The sequence below is a fragment of the Protomyctophum parallelum genome (assembly GCF_964188405.1).
Source record: "Protomyctophum parallelum genome assembly, chromosome: 8".
Taxonomy (NCBI): domain Eukaryota; kingdom Metazoa; phylum Chordata; class Actinopteri; order Myctophiformes; family Myctophidae; genus Protomyctophum; species Protomyctophum parallelum.
Genome location: NC_139703.1, coordinates 43,513,336 through 43,520,053, shown reverse-complemented (window position 1 = coordinate 43,520,053; position 6,718 = coordinate 43,513,336).

Here is a 6,718-nt window from a genome sequence, read left to right as displayed (position 1 = left end):
GTGTGTCTGTGTGTGTTTGAAATAGAGTGATATATCTGGCATGTCCTGATTGTCCTCCACTGTATTTACGTAGTACTCTAGAATTACTAACAATTACTGAGTGTGTGTGTGGAGGAGGGTACCCGCGCTATAAGGGTTTTGACAACGTACAATTAAAAGTAAAGCTGGCAAAACAGCAGTGAAATATGGTTTTGGCTCTAGCATCACACAGTTTATCTCTGTACAGTATTTCTACCTTGCCTAAAGTTACTCAAGTTCAGTCAAACCTTCATTTGAGGCACCATGTGGCAAGTGTATCTTTTTGTATTTGAGATGAGATGAGATTAAATTTATTTTTATTACAGCAAAAAGTATTTTCGCATCTCTCATCTGTCAGTAAGTAGGCCTAAATGCAGATATGAGCAGTAAATCATTAAATATAATAAGTAAGGATATATAAGTAGGAGGAAAAATAAAGAATAAACATTAGATATTGTCCATATTGCACATAGTCCAAATACATATACATTAAATACATATCAAGCTACACAAAGCCTTCTTTATCTCTTGCACATATTCCCACATTTCTTTAGTCCGACTCCACTGCATAGAGTTGCCTCCAGCAACTCATCTGAGAGGAGAACTGAGAAAATGAGGAGAAATGAAAGCCAACGAAATGGAGGGGAGGATGATTTATAAGAACAATCACTCTGCCAGGAGGGACGATGAGCCTTTGAACAGGATGTTCATTTATGGAAGTTCTTAACCCGGTTGGTTTTGTCCCTGTTATCCCCCTATAAGTCTCTCACAGCAGGCTTGCAGACTGCTGAACAAGGGGTGCACCAACCCAGCGTGTCACAGTCAGTTCAAGAGACATATCACACACACACACACACACACACACACACACACACACACACACACACACACACACACACACACACACACACACACACACACACACACACACACACACACACAGTTTGTTACTGAGTCAAACATTTAGCCAGCAGGCATCCGCTTTGGCGACTGAGTAGAATTAGTAATATAATGGCTGCACTTGCAAGTGATAATCCAATTATATTTCCTTGCCGACAACTGTCCTACATTGCCATCTTTTGGTGGTAATGTGAAGTGAAGCATGGGATTGGGAACTGTCCTTTTGTTCTGCCTCATTTATAGACTATAGACATTTATTTTTTCAGAGGTCTTGTTTTGTGGGCAACTATGTTAAGGGGGCAACTAGTTATCCATCTTTTTCTGGAAAACAACAAAATGATTTCCCACTTCTTGACACATGTAAACCAAGGATGTGACAATAAAGTTGATTCTGGTTCTGTCAAGGTTGTTATGGATAGACGTAGATGTACAAATACTGTAACAGTCCATTAGTCTAACATACATTCATAGGCATGTTCACTGGTGATATTGTACATTATAATTATACTTTGAATTCCTATGCACAGCTATATGTCTGTCTCTCTCCATTTAGCATGGAATGTGCTCAGCGGATTGGCTGAGCATGGAATGTGATGTAAGATGATGTATCATGAATGATGTATGATGATAAGAGCGCATGAAGCAAACAGCTTTTGTCCCCACACGTCTCAAGATTTGCCATTGACAATGAAGGGAGAAATTAGGTCAAAATTCTGCTAAATATGACACATAAATGAAACATCAAAACATTAAACACCATTGACATTGAAGGGAAACTTTACATCATATGTAAACGAGCAAATCAGCTAACCAATCACAGGCAACAGGCATTCTGATTGGCCAGTATGAGATGATGCATGATGATGTACGATGATAAGAGCGCCCCTCACTTCACACAGGGGTGATTCTTATATCTATCATAGATAATATTGACTCAGTCAGACCAAGTTCAGACGGCCAGGGTTATTACTTGCGAGTAATAGTTTTCGTCCAGGGCGATGTTTGATACATATGCGCTGTGCCAGCATATGACGTAATGACTACTTGTGCCTGATATGGCAGTGGTGTCAGATTACATACATGTATACATAGGGGCATTACCTTTAATCCTCCCGACACTAAAACGTCATGCTGCTACGATACATACATACGCAAAGTAACCACAGTATACCGCTAATCAACTTACAAATTACATATACATATATGGCATTTCCTTTAATCCACCCGACACTGATCGACATATACGTCACCAGTACTTGCACGCTCTGCTTGCGCACTAGTAGGCCATTTATGGCCTGCCCTACTTGTGTGCAACAAGCACTCACTCGCCAGAGTGCAGTTCTTTTTTTTTTTAAACATATGTTTATTGATTTCTTTTACAGTACAAAGAAGTATTTTCAAAACAATTGACATATATTTCCCCCCCCCCACATCCCCATGGCAGCACAAATACAAATAAAATATTATCACGAAATGTTTTGACAATAATAAATACAGAACACAAAAATAAATAAATAATGACAAAACTAAAATAAAACACATTACATACAGTTAACCAAACAAATACACAATCAGAGTGCAGTTCTAGTTTCTCTACTGTGTTTCATGCTCACTGCTGTTGCTACAACATCTACATTTCTCCATTGGGGTCAATACAGATCTGTCTATCTATGCAGCTCTGTTAATCCGGGTGGCATGAATGAAGATCACTTCCTCGAGTGCTACTTTACTTATAGGAGCCCTATATAATATCATACACTATATAAGAATGTTAACATGTTTAGATGTAAACTTCATGATTTCAAATGTAACGCTGTGTAAACTTGAATGCATCTTTCTGTATTGTAAGCATTGCCATGATGATGTCATCGATTAGTAACGCCCAACACCTGAGCCGAACTGGCTTGGAGCAAGTTGTTTGTCTGTGACCACCCTTACAACCTTAGCACTGACGAAGGTCCTAGGACCGAAACGTTTGCTATTTTAATTGCACTTTGAGCAGCACTTTATGAGCATATAAAAATAAAATAAATGTCAGTTTCTTAAGTCTCGGTTTAAGGAGTTTACCTTTATTTATTTATTTTGCAGTGAACGTTTTTTTTTTTTTTTTTTGCCAGTTTGTTGCAGGTGGACCACGGCCAATATATGTCAGACTGCAGGGCAGCCTGGATGTAAACATCTATCTGTGCCAGTGTCTTTGGGATTATTTAACTGACACACAAACTGGGGCCTCTGTATCAAACATTTGTGTTTGATTGCTGATTGCTGGTGGTGTTCTGCCCCTCCCCCCCCCTCATCAAACAAAAATGTTTGGTCAAGCCATGTGACTCCCATTGGAAAAGCATAGAGCACCGAAGTCCTGACGTAACTCGCTTTTCCGACGATTCCCCTGGTTCGCGGAAGTGATTTCTCTATGGAGAATAACATGGGGTGATCTTAATATCGTCTACTATAAGCGTTGTGGTCCAAAAATAAACAAGCTGTCTCTGCGTTATTGTCGGGAAGGTGTCTCTGTATCGTTTGCAACAGTCAGTCACTCATATATGATACAGTCTGCTTCTAGCGAAAATCTAACTAATTCAGCAGCAGTAACATTAGCGTTTTCTCTCAGTCAGTTGATTCTTCATATCCATATGAGTGAAGCGGCCGGGGTGACATGTTTATTTTTCAAACACAGTTGTTATATGAGGCGATCTCAAATCGCCTCAATGGGGATTTCAATGCAACTAAACAAATACATGAACCTGGGGACTGACGCCCTCTACTGAAAGTGACGTCAGACTTCGGTGCTCTATTGTGGTGGCCCAAAAAAACGACCAAACATTTGCTTGATTGGTGTTTGATACGTGTGAATGAGGCCTGACAAAGTGCATGTGATTCGAACCACAACCTAATTTATTAATCGTAATCCAATCGGCAACTAATCACTTTTTTGCAATTAATTGTGGATGTTTTTCCAGTGTTAAATGTAACTAAGCTAAAGAGGAGTGAGCCATCTCTCTTCCCTTACAATCTGCTGATAGTCGCACATGCACAATAGCGACTGCAAAGCAAAATATGACACATACCACTGGTGGCGTCCTATGCAGAATCACATGGTATCCAAAAACATCAAATGTCTCTGAGGCTATTTTACCCTCAACATTTTAAAGAAAAATAATTACCTGCAGTAGATGGAGTTTCTATTGTACATTAACATTAAAGCCAATACAACTAATTTGGACCTGCATACAGGATAGCATTATATTCCTTAATCAAATGTATGCAGTCAGAATAAGAGTAAAGGGACGGCTTTAATTTATTTAAAAAAAAATTGTCTTTTATTTGAATAGTAGCCTAATCAGCATCTGAGCAAAATGTAATAGGCCTAATGTATTTTTGAATGAATTATTCGTCTTTAAGGTCTTTTTGTTTGTTGTTAGTTAGAAGTGCCATAATCCGATTAATCGTTTAAATAACCGATTATGAAAATAATCGTTAGTTGCAGCCCTAATGTTCATTCACAGACCCATCCCTCCTCAGCACACCACAAATAGCCATTTGGCAGTCCTTTTTGCCTGGAGTCATCAGGCTCCACAACAAAGCTTGAAACCCCTAAAATCAAGAGAGGCCTCTAGTTTGAGGGTAGTAAACTAAAGCCAACTATTCAGCACAGCGTTTTTTTCTCTGTGTTCCATTCAGGCGCTAATGAAATCTCACATCAGCATTGAAATTCGTCAAAGCAGTCACTGTAGAGTGTGGATGTGGCGTTACTCATAATATGTAACTTTAACTAATGCAATACGGATGGGACAGTAGGCTGACAGGAAATGGGGAGAGAGAGATGGGGAGTGTCACGCAGCCGTCGGTATCGAGACTCGAACCCACAACAATGCTGTCAGGCTATAGCCCAGGTGCCGGGACCTATACGGCAGCGATCCGGGCTGATGTTCACCATTAGAATAGTGGCACTAGGGTCAAGTGGCACATGTGGTTCAAGGGGGACCTCGGATGCTCATTAGACTTGGCACGTCACATTAAGACGGAGAGTTGGAGACCCTAATGGCCCATGCCACATGAACATTTTACAATTAATTGTATACATACGCTACTATTTCTATCATAGATTCAATCCATATTTTGTGATTTCACTTTTCCATAATGTAGGATCCTTCATTATGGACATTTGACTGGACACACTTCTTGTGTGACTGCAGTATTACATTTTAACCACAAGGTGGTAGTGCTACACAGAAAGAGCTGCACACTTGGTACAAGCAATAGATCAAGTGTACACACAAAAAAATATGGACAAAGCGTTCCCCGGGTCTAACATGGACGTAAAATGAAGCCTGTTATTCCTGCACTGTAAGTCGCCATCTTTCTAGATCCGTTTGGGCCCAGCTGGCCATTGGCTGGCTCCGTTTTGGCCCAGCTGGCCATTGGCTGGCCCAGACACGAGGCGGGACTTCCCCCCTTCTTCTCCGTTGGTTTTTATTTTGACTCGAGTGGGAGGGGAATCCCGATCATAGACTGTAACGGTAGCCACGCCCCTCAGAACATGCGCGACTTTATGGTCATTTTTTTAATAAATGGGACCATAATTTTCCAAAAAGAATATTATGACATTAGAAATGAGACTTTAAACTAGTGACTGGAAGCAGAAAGTATTCATGACCATGTTTATTAAGGTAATACAGTCTAGGTGAAGTTGGGCCCAAATATGGACTTCTATGGGGCTATGGGTTTTTCTGGGTCCAATGACAGCGCCACAACAGGCCATTATATGAACTTTCAGGAGTTTCAGGCTTCACAAAATATCTGTCTGACTGCCCCCCTGGTACACACACACACACACACACACACACACACACACACACACACACACACGTAATCTACACTATGTACACCATCTTTGTACATCACATGTGGGGGAAATGCACCTCATCTGCTAAGCTATATAGGCAATTATTGCGCACAAACAGAACAAATCCACAGGTACGACATAGCATGGTAGCGTTGCTGTTGTGCTCTGCTGTACAGCATTCCATGTTGTACAGCAGAGCACATCTTGGAATAAGGAATGAATGCATCCACAGCCATGAAGGCAGAGGAGAGGAGGGAGACTCACTTTGCCGGTTACCATAGCAACATACCTGGCTGCTCCTCACTCTGACATTGTCCCTGCACACAGATGTCTGGAGGTCTGTCTGTTGATCTATCAGTAGAAAGAGAAAGACAGTGAGGGAATGAGAGAGACAGATGTCATGCATTTTTAACAGTTTTCACTAGTATGTCCCTCAATATAGAGGGACGATATCGGTGTTCATGAAAATCAGCAGCCTATTCTCTAATTTTAGGCTGTATATGTCTTCAAACAGTTCACTTGTGGTGCGCATGTGCGTACACACACAGACACAGACACATTCACATACATACACACCAAGATGGGAATATCTCACATTCCAAACAAGCCCTAATTTGACAGATCCTACCCTAACTCACCACATGTGTGGGTGGACTTGAAATTCAATGAATCGCTAAAACAAAGTTTACTTCCACACAGAACTTCCAAAATTATCAGAATTTCTCAACAACAAAACAGAGGCCAAGATCAAAAGAAGAGAAAATAATTCTGTGTACAGTGAATGGAAATATTGCATTGTTATAACCATCAGGAGTTTAAATGTTCAAAATATGTATTAATGTCAAATACATGGAAAGAACTTCCATACAACTTCCATGAGATGTCTGAAGTATCTTTTCCACACATACATACACACACACACACACTCTCACACACACACACACACACACACAC